Source organism: Schistocerca serialis, chromosome 5 (genome assembly GCF_023864345.2).
Source record: "Schistocerca serialis cubense isolate TAMUIC-IGC-003099 chromosome 5, iqSchSeri2.2, whole genome shotgun sequence".
Classification (NCBI taxonomy): Eukaryota; Metazoa; Arthropoda; class Insecta; order Orthoptera; family Acrididae; genus Schistocerca; species Schistocerca serialis.
The window spans coordinates 70,246,552-70,267,302 of record NC_064642.1 but is presented as its reverse complement, the minus strand read 5'-3'; the positions used below and the strand labels follow the sequence as shown (position 1 = coordinate 70,267,302).

General features: G+C 44.6%; 1 protein-coding gene and 1 pseudogene across 1 annotated transcript in view; both read left to right on the top strand.

Annotated features, from left to right (window-relative positions):
- The window catches only part of LOC126480799 (uncharacterized), a 747,086-nt gene that overhangs the window by 237,054 nt on the left and 489,281 nt on the right, over nucleotides 1–20,751 (top strand). The gene's annotated exons all lie outside the window — the stretch shown is intronic.
- LOC126482462 (5S ribosomal RNA) lies at nucleotides 13,364–13,481 on the top strand (annotated as a pseudogene).

The window sequence follows — 20,751 nt, the reverse complement described above, 5'->3', positions numbered from 1 at the left end:
TGAAGATGGGATTTTAAAATCCCGAAACCGGTCATGGTTTGAATAAATATTAGTACAACTGAAGAGTATCTCTCTAAATTAATTATCATACCTCTCAGTTGCGGATATCCTACGTATCAAATCTTGTTACAAAAAAAACTAGACCTTTTCACAAAAATGTTGGTTGCCCGACCTGTTCTAATAGAGAGAAGATAATTTTCCTTCAGGAACTTTCATACTGTCTAGGATTCTGTAACATACTAATGTTAGCGATACTGTTATGTAATTGTATAAGTCAATCTTTCATTCTTTTTTGTTGACAAGATTGGCATGCTCTTTTTTCTGGTCGCAATGGCCCCTCCTCCGCGCGAGATATTGTGAATTAATGTGTATGCTAGGAATTCTCAACGGTTAATTGACATGTTTTCTCTGTCCGCCAGTAATTGCCGATTCTGTTTTGCGTAAGTTTCGATGTTGTGGAGAACTGTGGCAATAATGGATGCCAGTGGACACATTCTTAACGGCCCGAGAAACGAGCAACATCAGATGCAGTCGCAGAATTACAAGTACTTAACACCCAAGTCAGTACTCGATCGGCCTGGTGAGGAATCGTTAAAAGCCGCACGACTAATAGACTTCGTGCACGGCTAGACAATGTCGCCACATCCAGGCAGTACAGCAATAACTCCCACATCACGTTCACAAATTAACTCTTCCGACTGCTGTAGTCTGAGGCATTCGCTGTTTCGCTATTCACCTGGAGAAGCCGGTGGGTTGAACGTAGCCAGTACTGTCATGCGCAACAAACCGTTTGTAAAGCAGTATTTTAATAGTTAATACAGAACTGCTTATGATAATTTTCGATGAGTCTGTGTAACATTCTCAAATAACAGCAGTGACGATTTTCATTTTTAGTTCAGTGGTTTAACCTGGTATCTCATCCTCCACTTCCACTAAGTCGTCGTCATTGTCTAAAGTTTGGTAGGCTGGCTCGTATTTCCTTCTAGTGTGGCGCTCCCGTATATTCCGCCAGCGTTAATTTTATCCATTGATCCTTATCGTGGCTAACCTTTTGTGTTCTTTTCTTGATCATTCCCGCAAGTGAGATTCTGGAAAGGCTAACACGGACAGATAACTGGCTTACCATATTGTTTTTTCCTAGTTGTGACAGGTCTAAGAAAGTACCTGGTTTCTACTTGTCTTTTCAACACTTCTGTATTCAGACTGCCTGTCCGTGTATCTTCAAAAAAATCCTTCAGTACTGTTTTTTTATTTTTTAAAAAAAGGGGGACAAACGCCCTAAAAGGAAAGATGGGTGTGATCCTATACCGGCAATCACTCCTTTGTTTCACATGAAGAAAATCCGAATTAGTCCACAAGGGCGTCTAAATCACGTGAAACTGATTGGGACCTGTGGCCAGAAAATACTGTGGTTGAAGGTGGAGGGCGCTGATACAGCGGCATCCGAGAGACAGAAAACGAAGGGCGTAATGCCTGCAGCCAACTTAGTGGTAGGCAATCTGAGGCAAGATGTAGGACCACTTTCAGTCTCAAGTCCACAAGACATAAGGTAGTGGAGGGGAAGAAAAAAACATCTGGACAAGTGCGAGTAAGACTCGAGCTCCAAGAGTCCCGTAAAAACTTAATTATATGTATAGATAGTTCATCAATAGGTTTTGGTGAGTTAGTTTACGAGTATCAATATATGTGACATAATGGCCAGATGTTTTGATTTACTTTAGAAGCTCAAATTTTTGACAGCGCCAAGGGACAATAGACCTTAGTATTCCACACAAATTTCAACTTGGCACCCCTACGCATTCCTGAGAAAAAGGGTCCTTAACAGACGGACAGCAAAGCGATTCTGTGTGGGTTCCATTTTTACCGATTGAGGTACGCAACTCTAAAATTGGAAGATGAGTTTGTTCGAAAGGGTGTTTTCTTCTAAGTTTCCATTAATAATAGTTTTGACTTTTGTCTTCTACGTCTACATCCACATCCGTACTCCGCAAGCCACCTGATGGTGTGTGGCGGAGGGTACGTTGAGTACCTCTATCGGTTCTCCCTTCTATTCCAGTCTCGTATTGTTCGTGGAAAGAAAGATTGTCGGTATGTCTCTGTGTGGGCTCTAGTTTATCTGATTTTATCCTCATGGGCTCTTCGCGAGATATACGTAGGAGGGAGCAATATACTGCTTGACTCCTCGGTGAAGGTATGTTCTCGAAACTACAAAACAAAAGCTCGTACCAAGCTACTGAGCGTCTCTCTTGCAGAGTCTTCCACTGGAGTTTATCCATATTCCCCGTAACGCTTTGGCGATTACTAAATGATCCTGTAACGAAGCGCGCTGCTCTCCGTTGCATCTTCTCTATCTCTTCTATCAACCCTATCTGGTACAGATCCCACACCGGTGAGCAGTATTCACGCAGTGGGCGAACAAGCGTGCTGTAACCTACTCCTTTGTTTTCGGACTGCATTTCAAAAAATGGTTCAAATGGCTCTGAGCACTATGGGACTCAACTGCTGTGGTCATAAGTCCCCTAGAACTTAGAACTACTTAAACCCAACTAACCTAAGAACATCACACACATCCATGCCCGAGGCAGGATTCGAAATTGCGACCGTAGTGGTCGTGCGGTTCCAGACTGTAGCGCCTAGAACCGCTCGGCCACTTCGGCCGGCGACTGCATTTCCTTAGGATTCTTCCAATGAATCTCAGTCTGGCATCTGCGTTACCGACGATTAATTTTATATGGTCATTCCGTTTAAATCACTCCTAATGCCTATTCCCAGATAATTTATGGAATTAACTGCTTCCAGTTGGTGACCTGCTATATTGTAGCTAAATGATAAAGGATCTTTCTTTGTATGTATTCGCAGCACATTACACTTGTCTACATTGAGATTTAGTTGCCATTCCCTGCGCCATGCGCCAATCCGTTGCAGATCCTCCTGCATTTCAGTACAATTTTCATTGTTACAACCTCTCGATACACTACAGAACTACTGATAGACGCAATCGGACTTTTAAGGTAAATCCCTTTCCTACATTATTGTGTTCCCCTTCGAGTGCCTTTAAATCAACCTATTGTTGTTTATTTATGTGGGCTACCTGTTGATAATGTTGGTTAAGCTCTCGGAAGAAGCGCAACCAACACTCACCAGAAACCGAGGACAGAACAGTTAGTCTTATTTGCTCGTACAGAAGAAAATAGTGAACAGTCAATTTAATCAGAAATTGAGGACAAAATGTTTATCGTTTTTCCTCGATATGAAAAACGTAGTGGCCAATTCGCTAATTCTTGTGACTGATTGCCAGCCGATGTGGCCGAGCGGTTCTAGGCGCTTCAGTCTGGAACCACGCGAACGCTACGGTCGCAGGTTCGAATCCTGCCTCGAGCTTAGGTTGGTTTGGTTTAAGTAGTTCTAAGTTCTAGGGGACTGATGGCTTCAGATGTTAAGTCCCATAGTGCTCAGAGCCATTTGAACCATTTTGTTAAGTCTCATAATGCTTAGAGCCATTTGAACCATTTTTGTGACTGATTCAGAATGCAATAATAAGAAAAACAGTCGATGTTCCCGTTGGTTGCATTAAAACACACCACTTCTCGGTCCAAAGTATCGGAGATTAAGTTTTGTTTGACGGTACTCCAATTTGCTGCTGTGGTCAGACTTGGCGCTCCCTCCACGTCTCGTCCTTCTTTCCGAGACGGTGTTTAGAGGCAGGGGGCGCGTTGGCGCCGTATGGCCGACCCCGCTCAACCTTTAGGATAAGCGGCCATTATGCAACGGCGGCACGCGGCTCTGACGCTTTACACACACCGACGCCCGCCGTTGTCCCACGCCAGTCTCCAGGCCTTTGACGTAGCTGATACTCTTATTTATTTCAGCTTATAAATCCCACCCGACATCATCAGCTAGTATCTGTTATGCCATTGTTACTCATTGTTTACACATACAAGTTTTCTCGGTAAGCTAACAGCATACTGTCTCTTACTTAGGTTCGTTACGTTAACCGCTGTCTAGTAAAGTTTACAATAAGTTCACTGCGACATCGGGACTGTAACTGTGACTCACAAGCTAGTACGATGTCGTTGACGCATATGTAAGCTTACATTGGCTGGGAATTTTGTTAGTAATTTCATTGGGTTTCGTCTAAGCAAATCGAGGATAACTGTTAATTTATTTGGTTATTTACGATATTGTGGCCTCCAGGCATTATCCACTCAGACAGCCTCCGTTATGTAATACTGTACAAATTGTAAGGGGCGTTCAGAAAGAAACAAGCCGGAGGCATAATTACAGAAACCAGTACCTGTATGTTAGAAGTATTGACCCTGGCTGTCAAGACATTTGTTCCACTGTAACACAAGGCAGTGAATAGCTACGTCATGAAATTCTCGGGGCTGAGGTGTTACACAGTTCCGTACGTACAGTTGGACGTCGTCGTCCTAGGTGAATCGTTTGCCTCTCAGAGCCTTTTTAAGGGCACCAAAAGTGGCGTAATCACAGGGAGACAGGTACGGACTGCATGGAGGGTGGCCTAGAACCTCCCATTTGAATTTCTGCAGGAGTGCCGCGACTGTGTTGGCCATACGAGGCTTTGCATTGTCGTGGAGCAGAATGACCCCAGGGGTGAGATTGCCTGGTCGTTTTGATTTGATCGCTTGGTGAAGGTTGTCCCGTGCAGCGGGAAGTGATTCAGAAGGGTGCCATTTTTGGTCCTCTTAAAAAGGCTCTGAGGAACAAACGATTCACTTAGGACGACGACGTCCAGCTGTACGTGCGGAACTGGTTAACATCACAGCCCCGAGAATTTTATGACGCAGTCATTCACCGCCTTGTGTTACAGTGGAACTAATGTCTCGACAGCCAGGGTCAATACTTCTAACATACAGGTACTGGTTTCTGTAATTATGCCTCCGGCTCGTTTGTTTTTTAACGCCCCATATATAATAAGGTACATCTGTTGCAGTAAGTAAAACATATGTCTAATTTCCCCCCCCCCCCTCTCTCTCTCTCTCTCTCTCTCTCTCTCTCTCTCTCTCTCTCTCTCTCTCTCTCTCTCTCTCTCTCTCTCTCTCTTACACACACACACACACACACACACACACACACTGTCTTGTATTTTCGTTCGTGCTGAAGATATGAACAGCAATGCGTCCTTTTTAAGTAGCAGCCCACATTTCTTATTCGGTAAGCCACTTCCTTTCCTTAAGACCTTGTCAAAGGTGTGTCACAGTGTATCATTCACGTATACATAACATTGTTGTAAATGTAGCACAAAGTAGACCTTGACTCTCCAGTATTAGCACACAGTAGATGTTAGCGGGTTAACGTAGTCTTTCACTTTCTGGAGCTAACAGTAAACACAACGATAATGTTCACCACTCATTCAGGCAACCATCTTCCTTTGAAGTAAAAACACTGCTGTATACAACCTGTACTGTAAATGAGAAAGCACTGTTGCAGTTACTGATCTACTAACTTAACGCTCTTCGTAGATGAGTATCATTTCTACCCCCTCTACGTTGGTGTGCGTTGTAATCACACAAACCTACAACCGAAGACGGGTGACTGCACGACTGCAGTGCATTTTCCTTTTGTTTTCGTTTGTTTACTGTCATCAACAGCAAGTGATCGAGTTACATTATGCCAGATAGCTGCACTACGTATAGAAGAGTCAAATGCAATTTTCTGTTACGTTTTTAATAATTTCTTGTTTACGAAGAATACTGTCATGTATTTTTGAATTGCCCTTGGAAAGAGAAGTGTGTTACCGAATAAAAAATATAAGGGTACTATTCAAAAATGTGTTCATATCTTCGTTACGAACAAAATTAGAAGAAGAGCAGTCATGCTGGCTAATGACCCCCGAGAGAACCAAACATCATTTGCTCGATACATTTTATTCAATTTATTTCTGGACAAAAAGTTATTTGGGTGGCCAAGATAAATGAGAGGTTCTTCCATCGCGTCACACTCACACTGGGACGTGTCAATCGGTCGTATGAGATAGAGAGGTCAGTCTGATCCTTTCCGTGGTTAAAGCTCATGTGAAAGATTGTGACCAGGAACTTTCTGTGATACGTCCCACAGGAGTAGCAAGCTCGAGCGGGAAAGTTGTGCGCAATTCTCGTATTTCCATAAAGCTATGCAGTGTTTTGCTACGATAGATGCAACTTATGATTTTTTAAAGTTCTGCTTTGTCATCGCACATCTTGGAGAAGGTCTGTGTAAATAACTTTTTCTACCTTACATTGCAACCCAGTTTTGTGTTGCCTGCTTAGAACTTAAACCCTTATACCATTTAGATATGTTGCTCTTCAAATCAGCATCTGTATAGATCCTGCGCAAGCAACTGTACAGTGCATGGTGGACAGTACTTTCAATGATGCTGCCTATTTCCTGTCCTGTGCGATCTTCTAGTGGAGGTAGGAAAAAATAATAGCCTTCATGTCCCTGAAGGAGGAGAGCTCAGTGGCTACGAACATGTACGAGTCACTGGATTCCACCTGAGTAACAGATACATCGGCAATATTTCAACCCTTCTAAAGCTGCCCAAGTCGACTGTTGCTGATGTTTATATTGAAAATGAAGAAATTCCTCCAGCTGTATTTAAGGTGTAGATTTTATTTTGGCAACTAGTTTCAACGTTGTAACAACGTCATCTTCAGGCCCATACACTTGTTGACGTCAACTGCGTGCGGCTGATACTATAAGTCAATGGTGAGGTATGGACGTGCTCCGTGTGGAAGGTGGTTACTAACCAGTTGTGGATACAGTGTTCAAAACATGTGATGCAGACTTCTCAATTGTATGCGTGAACTAGGAAAATATTCGTATGCTTCATATGGCTGGAAATTGTATTTTGAACAGTATTGTTGTGTGCTGGTAATGGCCACCTTTATGATTTATTTGTGGGCTGTATACGAGTAGAGATTAATGTTAGTAGTCACCAGAATCGAAAAGGTTTGAAACTCGAAGAATCGTGCTGTTTTCGAATGCCTTAAAGAAGACTGCGGTAGACGTTAACCTGTTAAAGCTAGAGCTTAGTTCAGAATGTGAAGATGTTCGCGGTGAGGAACTAATATAGAGCCATGACTGGGCGTTGCGTGGAACAGACATTCGCGGTGACGACACATGCGTCGCAGAATTTCGGGAGTGGTTGTGCATGACGTCGATATCACCGCAGGTTGGAAATGTGTTCAGCGACGGTATATGAAAAGCGATCTCACGGTACGCCAAGTCTCGATAAGCGAAGCAGTTACGTAGAAAAACAGCGGAAGGCGAGTACTTACCTGCAGAAGAAGCTTGTTTGGATCGGGTATTGGCTTTCTCGCCTGGCAATTTGCCGTGTAGAGTAGTTGTCAGCAAACGTCTACGCAGTTCATTTCCGTGGTTGCATCTTGGCATACAACGTTTTCGAAATGTTTCCATATGGCCTTTATTTTACTACCCCAGAATCAAAGGTGTTGTTGATGTTCGTATTTACATTGAAGTGTGAACTTAGTACAATACGTGCAGTAAAATCGGAGTATGCTCCATATTTATTTTTGGCCGTTCTGCATGTGTACTAAGACGCGGCACGCTGCAACGAGATCGATTCCTCGTTCATGAACGTTTGTTCTGCCACCCCTTGCTGCATTGTCAACATCTTGCCCCGATTGCGGGTATAAATATTACGTCATCCTCAGATGTGGCAGAACGAACGGACTTTTGTATTGAGTGCAGGTAGTTTGATCTTGTCAAGTCTTTAACTACCTGGTCTTCTTGAAGTGATGAAAGGTAAAGAAGTGTGCCATAAACGGCGACCGTAATCTGGCTCGGGGCATTAAAAAAGGCGTGTGCATCCTGTTCTCAGTTTTGCCAGACAGTTCATTCAATAACGGACCAATAGTAATCGAGAGAACAATCTAAATGTATTCAATGGGAACAATAGTAATATTTCTGCCGGCCTACGGTTCTCTGAGTCGCATTTCGTACACGAGTTGCGCTGAATTGCAAACACACCAGTAGAGTAATATAACACGCGCACTGTAAATGAATATTAAGTCGAGGAACAGAGAGCATTAAATGGACCAGTGGTTGTACCAACTCTTATTGTACAATGGAATTCAAATGCACGTCGTAAATCGTCAGCGGTCTCGCGTTTGAGAGTTCGGCGACGAGCGTATAATACTATACAGTGAGAGGTGTACGCCATTACTTGAAAAGAGGCATTGTGATGTGATGTGAACTGCCGACATGAACTCCGCGTCGAACCAGCTGCAAACTGCCCTGGCCGAATATACATCACAGTGTGATGTGTTGCTGCCCATTGCACTTGAATGTGTCACGCACACACGGCACGAATAATTGAGATCCGCATTTGTGCACTGAATATCCCCCCTCCCCCCTCTCTCTCTCTCTCTCTCTCTCTCTCTCTCTCTCTCTCTCTCTCTCTCTCTCTCTCTCACACACACACACACACACACACACACACGTCGATGGACGGCTAGGTTCTTAGGGACGTTGCACAAATCGCTGTTTTCTGCCATATTTCCTTATGTACAGCGACCTTTTCAACACATCTTCTGTAAATCATCTGAAGTAATCTGCAATATTTTGTTGGTTCCTTAGATCAGTACTGAGACCCACCAACAAACAAGTTCAGCTGCATAATGAAGCGTCTGTACCATCTGAAAATGAGCGTTTTCGGTCGAAACTCGTAATGGTCCGTATAAACATGATACTGTATCTATATAAGCACTGCACAAGCCACTATACAGTGTATGTCGAGGTACATCGTACCAATGTTGTAATCATTGTCCTCCTCCCTTTGCGTATTTCGCAAGGGAAAAATGACCGATTATACACCCTTATTTTTCCTCTCTTATCCCCACTCGAGATAAAAGACGGTGGCGGCATAATAGTTGCAGAATATTCTTGGTATACCGGTTCTGTAAATTTATCCAACAGGGTTTCGCGATAAGTATGTCGTCTTTCTTCCAAGGACGCCTGTTTCTGCATCTACATCTATATCTATACTCTGGAAACCACCGTGAGGTGCATGGCAGAGGTTACGTCCCACTGTACCAGTTATTAGGGTTTCTTCCTGTTCTATTCACGGGTGGAGCGCGGGAACAATGATCGTTTGAATGTCTCTGTGCGTGCAGCAAATATTTTAATCTTATCCTCACGATCCCTTTGTGAGCGATACGTGGGGTATTGTAGTATATTCCTAGACTTCTTGAAACTTTGTTAGCAGACTTTCTCGACATAGTTTACGTCTATCTTCCAGTTCAGTTCCTTCAGTATCCCACGGATTAAACAAACCCTTGACCATTCGCGCTGCTTACTCTGTGTACTTTCAATTTCCCCGTTAGTCCTAGCTGGTACGGGTCCCACACACTTGAGCAATATTGCAGATCCGGTCGCTTGAGTGATTTGTAAGGAATGTCCTTTGTAGATTGATTGTTGCTTCAGCATTTATGATGCAGATTCGTATGGTCCCTGTGATGTGCTATGATACTAGCTGCGCGTCTCTTAATACGCCTGATGCCCATTGTCAAGCATACTTGACGTTGGAAACAGTACTGTAGAACTAATCTCACAAGCGTCGTGCATGTGATTCCTTTGCAAGGATGTTGCCCTTCCAAGAAATCTAAATACTCTAATTAATTTTTCTAATACTGACTTCATGTGATCGTTCCATTTCACGCTGCTTCATACAAAGAGACCACACGGCAATCGGATTTTTGTATTTTTTGGGGTTTCGTAGCTCAAAAACGGAACTAGTATACTTATATTTTGCACTTCACGGAAATTTTCGTAAAACATTCGCAACTCTTTAAAACTGTGCATATGCCGGCCAGAAATCGAACACGAGACCCCCATAGGACGAGCTAGTAACCTAGCCCAGACCCTCACTGCATGGCGAAATAGCAGTCTTGTATTAGTGTATTAACACTCGGATAACTTCGAAGTCGATTTCTCAAGAAGAGCTTTTGCAGTTTGATATTTTGATATTTGGGTTCTGAACTTTTTAGTACTACCGCTAAATATGTATATGATGTGATGTGCTCAAGCACCTCCAATCTTGTAAGCGGATTGATACTCTCGGGCTACTTTTCGTAGTTGTAGGTATTATCTCGCAATTATCATTCTTTTAAATTGAGGAGTTACAGCCATTCTTTTGTATATGTCAGTCTTCTGTTTTACCGTTATCTTGTGTTGATTAAGAAATTACACAGGTTACTCATGAATACCGGCAGGGTTTCGGAAGACGGCTGCGTGGAAATTACAAGACATACAGAGAAAGGCCCATACCAGTGCATAGGGCGTCTCTCCAGGTTGCGATTCGTAAAATGTGCCGTTTCACAGTTGCATTAGGGGGCAGGCGTGTCAGAACATTGCCCCATCGAATTGGTTCGCGCCTGCAGATAGGCAGTTCAATAGGTGGATTTTTAAAACTGGTTGCCGCAGCGCCTTACCAGCAATTCGTGTCAGGGACTTAAGTGAATTGGACGTACGTATTGGCGTTTGCCGCTCCACAAACGGTGCCCATATTGAGCACCCGTAATATGAGTTAAAACTTGTAGAGATGCTTTATCCACTGATACGTGTCTGTTTCCTGTGAGGTCTTCGCGTAGTCGTCTTCTGAAACCCCGGAGTTATTGACGAATAGCCCTGTGCGGCTGCGTTTTAAAGGGAGTGACGGCCTGGTGTGGTGTAGATGATACCTGTATTATTTAAACACAGGCTTACTACAACGAGAAATATCCGCGGGAGTAGTTCACAGAGGGCATTTTGTACTAGTTATGTTGCGGCAGCAGCAAGCCCGCTGGCGGTGGACATTAGCCGAGCTGTAGCGCCACGGACACGGGCTGCGTTGTGGTGGCCGCTCTTGCGTATTGCACCGCGGGCGCTGACTAACTCGGCTGCTTCCGGGCCGGCCACTTGCCCGGTAAACACCCTCGCGCCAAGGACGCCCATTGACCTGAATAGCAGCGCCTGTGGCCGCCAATGGAATCACGGCGGCGCGAGTCAGCGTATCCTTCTACGCATATCCCACCGTTCACAGCCTCCGTCGAAGCACCACCTCTTCCGCTGCAGACCTGTTTCACGGCAAGGTATCCCGTTGCTCCCCGAAGTGCGAGAGGTTCGTTTAAAGCCTGTGGAAAAACAGTGGTACCCATTGTTTTATAATATTCATATTCAGAATCTCCCGAGTTTTGCTGCGGGCGAACTACTTCATCTACATCTACATGACCACTCCGCAGATCACACTGAAGTGCCTGGCAGGAGGTTCATCTAACCTCTTTCAGGCCGTATTTTTATACCGTTCCACTCCCGAATAGCACGTGGGAAAAAGGAACTCGTACATTTTTCCGTGTGTGCTGCGATTTCTATTATTTTATTGCGATGGTCACTAGTCCCTATGTAGGTGCATATCAACAAAATGTTTTCACATTCGGAGGTGGAATTTGCTGATTCAGATTTGGTAAGAAGATCTCGCTGCAACGAATAATGCCTTTGTTTTAATTATTGCCATTGCAACTCGTGTGTCATATCCTTGACACTGTCTTTCCTTTTTCGCCACAAAAAAAGATGAGCCTGAAAAGTTAAGTGAATGGTTATCAGAAAATAAACAAGAGCTACAAACTAAATACCTTGACTGACCTTCAGATTAATCACCATAAGATACAACACGCCAATGACAGCAGTTGTAAAGATGTTCGAATCTTGCAGTAAACACTTCCGGTGGAGTCACTCAAAGCACCGCAGTCATATGCAGCGTAAGTCTTTCAGGAATATTTTAAGACGGGGAAAGAAAACGAAGTCTTCCGGGCCCAAATGTGGAGAATAAGAAGGGTGCTGAAGAACAATAACCTTGCGTTGAACTAGAAAGTTGAGCATGCAGACGTTGTGGATATACAACGCGTAACCACGATTCAGAAACAACTGCCAATATTATCTGTATCAATCATAAATCCTCCGCAGGCATTTCGCTATAGTCTTTTGGGATTGAAATTTTCCCCTCAGGTCAGAGTCAAAGTAGTCTCATACTCGAGGAATGTGAATGTAGGGGAGCAGATGCAGGAATCTTCCATCGCCGTTCTGGACAAGATTCTAGTGGATGTGATTTACCGATGCCTGTTACGAAGCGGGCCGCGCGGGGTAGCCGTGCGGTCCAGGACACATTGGAACGGTTCGCGCGGTTCCCCCCCGTCGGAGGTCCTCCCTCGGACATGAGTGTGTGATCACATAGAAACTTATCATAAATTTCCAAAAAAATTACGGAGTGTCAAGTGTGTATCTGTGCCTTGTGAACGACTGTGATGAGTGAGTGTTTGTACATTGCGGTGTTGGGTTTGTGTTAGGCATGAAGGGAAATCCGTCGCCGGTACACAGTCTACTTCTGTCGAATAGCACCAAGGGGGGCCACGAGCTGAACATCTCCATCCGCCTGTTGAACACCATCAATAGTGACGCATGCCTTTGCTTCAGGAGACACTGCGAAGAGGTTTGTAATTTAATCCAGGACATTGACTCAAAGACTGGTGGTCAGGAACTTCACGCCACCGCCTCTCCTCCCCATGCTGTTCAAGTACTGGGGAATCTCCACCACTAGGATTCGAACCGGCTTACCTCTGAGTCGAGCTTCACCGCACAGGCGTGCGTTACCGACTTCGTCTACGGAGACTGGTAAACCTTGCTATACAGAATAGTATTTTTCGCGAAGAGCCTCGCGGAGCTTCCGACTTTGCTAACTGGATATTTGCACGCGTTACAAACAATAACAGCCGTATAACATCTCCAGGGGCTGACCGTAAGTTGTCTTTACATCTGTTGAATTCTTCATGGTAAGAACAGCATGATTAGCTCTGTCCGCTACGAAGTCCTGAATCCAGTAACAAACTGCTGGGAGGTCCTGAATCCAGTAACAAATGTGGCCTGATACTCCATAAGCGCGTGTTCTGTACGCAGAAAGACAGAGAAGATAATCCACACGAATGCTTAAGAAGGCAATAGACACACGCACGATCTTCTTAACAATCTGTCGTTCAGCATATAGCACACGAGCTTCAACGCAGATGACAACCCTGAGGACGGGGGAGTATTACACTGCTCTGTCACATTAATGTGACCACCTGTCAGAAGTCTGAATAACCACCTTGTGCAGCGCAGACCCCTGCGAGACGAGCAGGGAGTCAGTGAGGTTCAGGAAGGTACCGACAGAGATGTGGAGCCATGCCGACTGCAGTGCCGTTGTTCGTGCGCTAGGTTTCTCGGTTGAGGTTCCATACAGATGAACCATCTCCTTCTTAGTGGCCACCGTTTAGTTCCTGTAACACAGCTGCATTCTCTTGTAATTTTGTCTCCATTGTCCACATCTTCGGCCAACGGCCTTGCCGCAGTGGTAACACCGGTTCCCGTCAGATCACCGAAGTTAAGCGCTGTCGGGCTGGGCTGGCACTCGGATGAGTGAGCATCCGGTCTGCTGAGCGCTGTTGGCAAGCGGGGTGCACTCAGCGCCTGTGAGGCAAACTGAGGAGCTACTTGATTGAGAAGTAGCGGCTCCAGTCTGGGAAACTGACATAGGGCCGGGAGAGCGGTGTGCTGAACACATGCCCCTCCATATCCGCATCCAGTGACGCCTGTGGTCTGAGGATGACACGGCGGCCAGTCGGTACCTTTGGGCCTTCATTGCCTGTGCGGAAGGAGTTTAGTTTAGCCACATCTTAGGTTTTGTTATAATGGAGTATAATTTCAGTATTGTATATACTTTTTTCCGCCACTCAAATGCCTCTCATGATGCCGAGTAGGCGTTAAGGTCCACCGATTTGCCACTTTTTGAAACGTAGGAAACTACAGTCGGGTCATTTCTGAAACCAAACATTGAAGAATGAACTTCTTTCTTTCTGTCAAAAATTCCCTCGGAATTTCTAATTGAAATGCAGGGTAGCAACCAGTGTCATATTTAATTTTAATAATTCAGCAGCCAGGGGAACCTATCAGTTGTAACGCAGTGATCTTTATTCAGGAATGTTTCCCTCAGATCCGAAACGACTCCCTGTCCTAGGTTCACTTCTTGAGCATAGACGCGAACAGCCGTATCGAAGTGGTCTCACAGATTCTCTATTGGGGTTCAACCCCGGGACGTTTGGTGCTCCTCGAACCACACAGGTACACTGCGAGCTGTGTGACACGCTGCGCTGCTCTGTCCTGCTGGTAGATGCCCTCGTGCCGAGGAAAAAGGTAGGAGCGGGCATGGTCCCCGACGTCAGATACGTACTTGTGTTGTGCCTTCCAGAATGACGAGACCACCCAGGGAACGCAACGAAAACATTTCCCAGATCATGACGCTCCATCCTAGTTTGTTTTCAGACGTTTCACGCCCTAAACGCCAACGGCGATCTGTCGGATGGAGCATAAAATTCAATTTATCTGAAAAGGCCACCTGTCGTCGCGTAGTGGACTTCCAGCTGCGGTATTGACGTGTGAATTCCAGCCTTCGTCGCCTGTGAACAGCAGTCACATCGGCGCCTGAACAAGGCGGCTACTGCAGAGGTCCATACGCAGCAACGTTCACTGATGACAGTGTTGCAAGCCGCTTGGTTCATGTGGGCGGTCAGTTGCTGAGTAGTTGCACGTGTATTCGTCTGTACACGTCTTCGCAGCTGCCATTCACCTCTTGTCATCTATGGCCTGTGGTGCACGACTGATGACTCGACGCCGGTTTAAATACCGTCATTTCGCCATGCACGGTATACTTCAACATGTCGGCACGCGAACGATCAGCAAACCAACCATTTCGGAAATGTTCCATCCATAGCTCGAAAGCCAGTGATCATGCCCATTTGGAGTCAGATAAATCGCTCCGTTTCCACGTTATGACGACGCCTGCACTCTTTTCCACGTCCCCCCGCCTCTTCACCCATATACCCTCCACTGCTAATGCTGCAGCCGGCCGGAGTGGCCTAGCGGTTCTAGGCGCTACCGTTTGGAACCGCGCCACCGCTACGGTCGCAGGTTCGAATCCTGCCTCGGCCATGGATGTGTGTGATGTCCTTAGGCTAGTTAGGCTTAAGTAGTTCTAAGTTCTGGGGGACTGATGACCTCAGAAGTTAAGTCCCATAGTGCTCAGAGCCATTTCAACCATTTTTTTTTGCTAATGCTGCAACGTATGTCTGTGTGTGGTTATTGCACGTTGACGTCGAACATGGGCGCTGGTCACATTAATGTAACTGGATCTTGTATATTGGACGATCTGTGGGAAAGCAGGATAATCAGCTGACGCCATATGCACATCAAAAGAGCGAGTACGGAGCGTTTTACATGGAGAATTAACACAGAGAAAGCATTATGCAAGATAGACTCCGCATTTGTTGAAGCGTGACAAAAGTCAAATATGAAGATGAGTTTCTCAGCATAGTTTGGATCGTTTTAAAAGAATTTTAACTAATTTGTGTTCGGATTTGTTACCGCTGATGAAACCAGTGTTCACCACTCACATCATGGACGAAACAGAAATGAAAACAGTGGGTGTAATCTGGTGACCTGTAACCAAACCAAGGACAACAAGTCGATGTCATTTGTTGGATAGGTCATGGTCAGTGTTTACTGGAACGACAAAGAATTCTCCTTATTGACTACGCTTGTCATCTGGAGCTACTGTTAATGAAAAAAAGTATTCAGAAGAGACATAGGTTGCTAAGAAACACACAAAAAAGGCTCAACTTTAAGTGCCTTAATATCCCTACGAAATTTCTTTTGCAGTTGGAAAAAGAGAAATTCGAAGCACAAGCTATTGATTCACACACCCTTCACATCAGATGTGACGCCTTTTGGTTTACCCCACTTTACAAGTTAACAGATTTGGTTGAAAACTTTTAAGTCGAAGAAAAAGCTTCTGACAAGCGGAGATGGGTACTTTGAAGAGCATGAGTCACTGGAGAAATCTCCGACAAAGTGCAAGTAGTTAAACGGCTCTCAAGTCGAAATTTATATGCATTTTTGGCTTAAAAACCACCCTGCTCCACTCCCTGGACGAGAAAGTAACGCCATGCCGGTCGTAACTTTCTCGCAACACTGTAACGTAACACCCTTGTTTTCGACAGTGAGTTTCAAAGTCATTGTTGCGGGAGATAATCACGACCAACTGCCTGCGGTACCAGGTGCGAACGCCAGATAACGTTGTGTGCGTAGGCAAAACCGCTTTCACTCACTAAAAACTTATTATGTTCGAAATGTCGACGCATATTGTCTCGCTTTGCAATGCATTAATTGCGACGGAGATGACTTAAGTTCAGACGTTATCCAAATAGTGCTGAATCTGGCGATTGTACATTGCTCTGCAAATTGGCATTCGATCGAAATACTGTTTATTAGAAAAGGACTATATTGTCCTACGTATCTTATTCTACTTGCTACATTATGTAAAAAATCTCTTTATCTGCCACAATGAATCATTTTTTTCTTTTTCTTCGAAACAACATTTGGAATAAATTAAGGCCTATACATGCGACGGAATGTGAACAGAATTGTTTTACCTTAATAAGTAATCCACGCGTCAAACTAACTTTGAATTTTGAGCACCCTACAACTGTGTCGTTAGGGCGTTTTAGCTGGAAAAGTCCTATTGGAGATGGTATTAAGGATGCATCCTTCAACTTGAAATCATTTATCTTTCATAGAGTGGAATTCCAACTACTCTACGATACCGAGCGAGGTGGCGCAAAGGTTATCACACTGGACTCGTATTCGGGACGACGACGGTTCAAACCCGCGTCCGTTATTTCCCTAAATCGCTTCAGGCAAAGGCTGGGATGGCTCCATTGACAGGGCATGGCCGATTTCCCTCACCATCCTCCCGTCATCCGATGACTTCGATGTTTCGTCCCCGCCCCGAAACCAACCACTGTACGGTTTGGCCTTTTTCACAAACGTAAAACATTGCCGTAACTGCAAGAAGCAAGTGTCAGGGTCGATTCTGGAACTCCCCAGAAAGCTAGCTATTAAGTTGCACGTTCTTCAGACGGATTTCTGTATGGAAATGGAAATGCTTCTTGACCGCCGTACTAGACAAGGTCCTAATAGAGGTGGTTTCCCGTTGCCAACCTCCGACCTTAATGGGGATAAATGATGATGATGGTGATGATGATGAAGACGACACAACAACACCCAATGATCTCGGGGGAGGTGAAAATCCCTGACCCCGCCCGGAATCGAACCCGGGACCCCGGTGCTCGTGAAGCGAGAACGCTACCGCGAGACCACGAGCTGCGAACTATTTCTGTATACTTATCGGAAACTGGTGCATTAAGTCGTAACAGTGTTGATGTTAGTAAGTGTAGCTAAAATACGCTGTCTGCTAGGTAGTGAATTAACTAATTTTTTAAACTCTCATAATAATTTGTACTGTTTTATTTGATTTTGTGTCGTGCCACCTCTTTCCCATAATTCTTTCAAATGTACATGGCGATTCTTTAGTTTTTTGCGGGGAAAAGTATATGACCAATTTCAGCCGAACTTGGTACGCGTATCACTTACTGCCTGGAAAGAATCACTGTGGCATGAGAACCAACCTACCTGTCAAGGGGCTGGGGGTGGGGATGGAAAAGGAATTCAGCCCACGACGCGCGGATACCCAGAGTTTATTCATCCAGTATTTGAGAATGAGAGCACTTAGTGACTCGCTACAAACGTTTGACATAATTTCAAACCTTTAAGAACCTTTCTCTCGCCGATAATCCCCACAGAACGAAGAAAGGAAAAAAGAAAGTTTATCTTTTGCTACATTTTCGCTGTTCGTGCAGTAAAAGTGACGCTTCAGGCCGTTTGTGGCACATTTTGCAGATCACTGAGTGTACCCGCAAAATTATATCTTTGTACGACACACAGTTCAGGAGGTATGACTTCATAAACACTGAGACGCATGAAAAACTTGCACATCCTGCTCTACGTTTAAATTTATCACTATTTTGCTACAAACTGTGTTTGCAACACATTTTACAGACAGTATTCATACACTACTGGCCATTAAAATTGCTACACCAAGAAGAAATGCAGATGATAAACAGATATTCATTGGACAAATACATTATACTAGAACTGACATGTGATTACATTTTCACGCAATTTGGGTGCACAGATCCTGAGAAATCAGTACCCAGAACAACCACCTCTGGCCGTAACAACGGCCTTGGTACGCCTGGGCATTGAGTCAAACGGAGCTTGGATGGCGTGTAAAGGTACAGTTGCCCATGCATCTTCAACACGATACCACAGTTCATCAAGAGTAGTGACTGGCGTATTGTGACAAGCCAGTTGCTCGGCCACCATTGACCATACGTTTTCAATTGGTGAGAGATCTGGAGAATGTGCTGGCCAGGGCAGCAGTCGAACATTTTCTGTATCCAGAAAGGCCCGAACAGGACCTGCAACATGCGGTCGTCCATTATCCTGCTGAAATGTAGGGTTTCGCAGGAATCAAATGTGTGAAATCTTATGGAACTTAACTGGTAAGGACATCAGTCCCTAAGCTTACACAGTACTTAAACTAAATTATCCTAAGGACAAACACACACACACCCATGCCCGAGGGAGGACTCGAACCTCCGCCGGCATCAGCCGCACAGTCCATGACTGCATCGCAGGGATCGAATGAAGGGTAGAGCCACGGATCGTAACACATCTGAAATGTAGCGTCCACTGTTCAAAGTGCCGTCAATGCGAACAAGAGCTGACCGAGACGTGTAACCAATGTCACCCCATACCATCACGCCGGGTGATAGGCCAGCATGGCGATGACGAATACACGGTTCCAATGTGCATTCACCGCGATGTCGCCAAACACGGAAGCGACCATCGTGATGCTGTAAACAGAACCTGGATTCAATCGAAAAAAATGACGTTTTGCCATTCGTGCACACAGGTTCGTCGTTGAGTACACCAACGCAGGCGCTCCTGGCTGTGTGCAGCGTCAAGGGTAACCGCAGCCACGGTCTCCGAGCTGATAGTCCATGCTGCTGCAAACGTCGTCGAACTGTTCGTGCGGAAGGTTGTTGTCTTGCAAACGTCCCCATCTGTTGACTCAGGGATCGAGACGTGGCTGCACGATCCGTTACAGCCATGCGGATAAGATGCCTGTCATCTCGACTGCTAGTGATACGAGGCCGTTGGGATCCAGCACGGCGTTCCGTATTTGCCTCCTGAGCCCACCGAGTCCATATTCTGCTTACAGTCATTGGATCTCGACCAACGCGAGCAGCAGTGTCGCGATACGATAAACGGCAATCGCGATAGGCTACAATCCGACCATTATCAAAGTCGGAAACGTGATGGTACGCATTTCTCCTTCTTACACGAGGCATCACAACAACGTTTCACCAGGCAACGCCGGTCAACTGCTGATTGTGTACGAGAAATCGGTTGGAAACTTTCCTTATGTCAGCACTTTGTTGGTTTCGCCACCGGCGCCAACCTTGTGTGAATGCTCTGAAAAGCTAATCATTTGCATATCACAGCATCTTCTTCCTGTCGGTTAAATTTCGCGTCTGTAACACGTCATCTTCGTGGTGTAGCAATTTTAATGGCCAGTAGTGTATATGCCGCTTAATATACCTACAAAATTACATCATTCACATAGCGCACTACTGTTTTATTCGTGTGTGTATATATATATATATTTGCTTTAAAATTTTTTGTGTATTGGTATTATATTTTCTGTATAAGTAAAGTGTGATACACTGGAGGCCGATGTTCTTTGCATAGTATGTGAGTCATGTATGTAAAATACTGTGTAAGTTGATTATTACGTTAAATAATTTTCTGATGATATTTTGTATTTAAAAATATTGTGTGTGTAAACTGTTCATGTTGATATAAATTTGACAATTGTAGGAAATGGCCACACTTAAGAATAATGTAAAAAATAGGTGTTGGGTAGAAGCCATTGCGCTTTTGCTTGAAACGGAAGTGGTTCTGAAGAGTGGAAGAAGTGAAAAGGGCGGATTGGCGCGCTACCTAGAGCAAGCACGGGAAGCTAGTCAAACAGTCTGTCGGCAGCAGTGATTGATCGAGGCAACACCCTTGTGGAGCAAGAGAAGCTTTGCATGCAAATTTTTACAAAATTGCCTCGGATGAAGACTGCATATGGCTTACGGCATAGCTGCGAGTTGTTGGGCTACTGTATGTAAAACTGAGCGACGCCAAGAAGAGAAATTGAGCCCATACAGCAAGATCCTTCAGGCCGCACTGTGGGTAGCGTAGTCGCCATAATTGTTCGCCACACCCAAGCCTACAGCCACCACATAAGATTTTTTTTTTGCATTTTACTTTTGTACAGCGTGAACCATTAATTTAAACTGTGTTTTAGTAATCATTGTTGAACTGTAAAGAAACTGATTCACCCTGTCATTTCATCGTAATCATAAACCTAAATAGGGTCACTTCCTGGTGTTTGATTAATCCGAGTATCCTGTTTTACAGACTTATGAAGTGTAAAGTCAATATAAAAAGGCGCCATTTAAATTGTTTTTGTGTAAATAATAAAAAAATTTTCTTAACTATTGCAAAGTGTTACAGTACAAGTTTGCTTACGTAAAATTCACTCAGAGTGAAGACAAGTTAATAGGTTATGTTTAATGTCTATGCAGAGTTAGTTAAAAAAATAATAGCTTTTGAAATTAAATTCCAGTAAGAAAGAGGTTTTCTTCAAGTAAAATGTTCAGTATGAAATGTGTGTGCTTTAGTATCTAAGTATTTTAGTATTTAAGTTTGTTG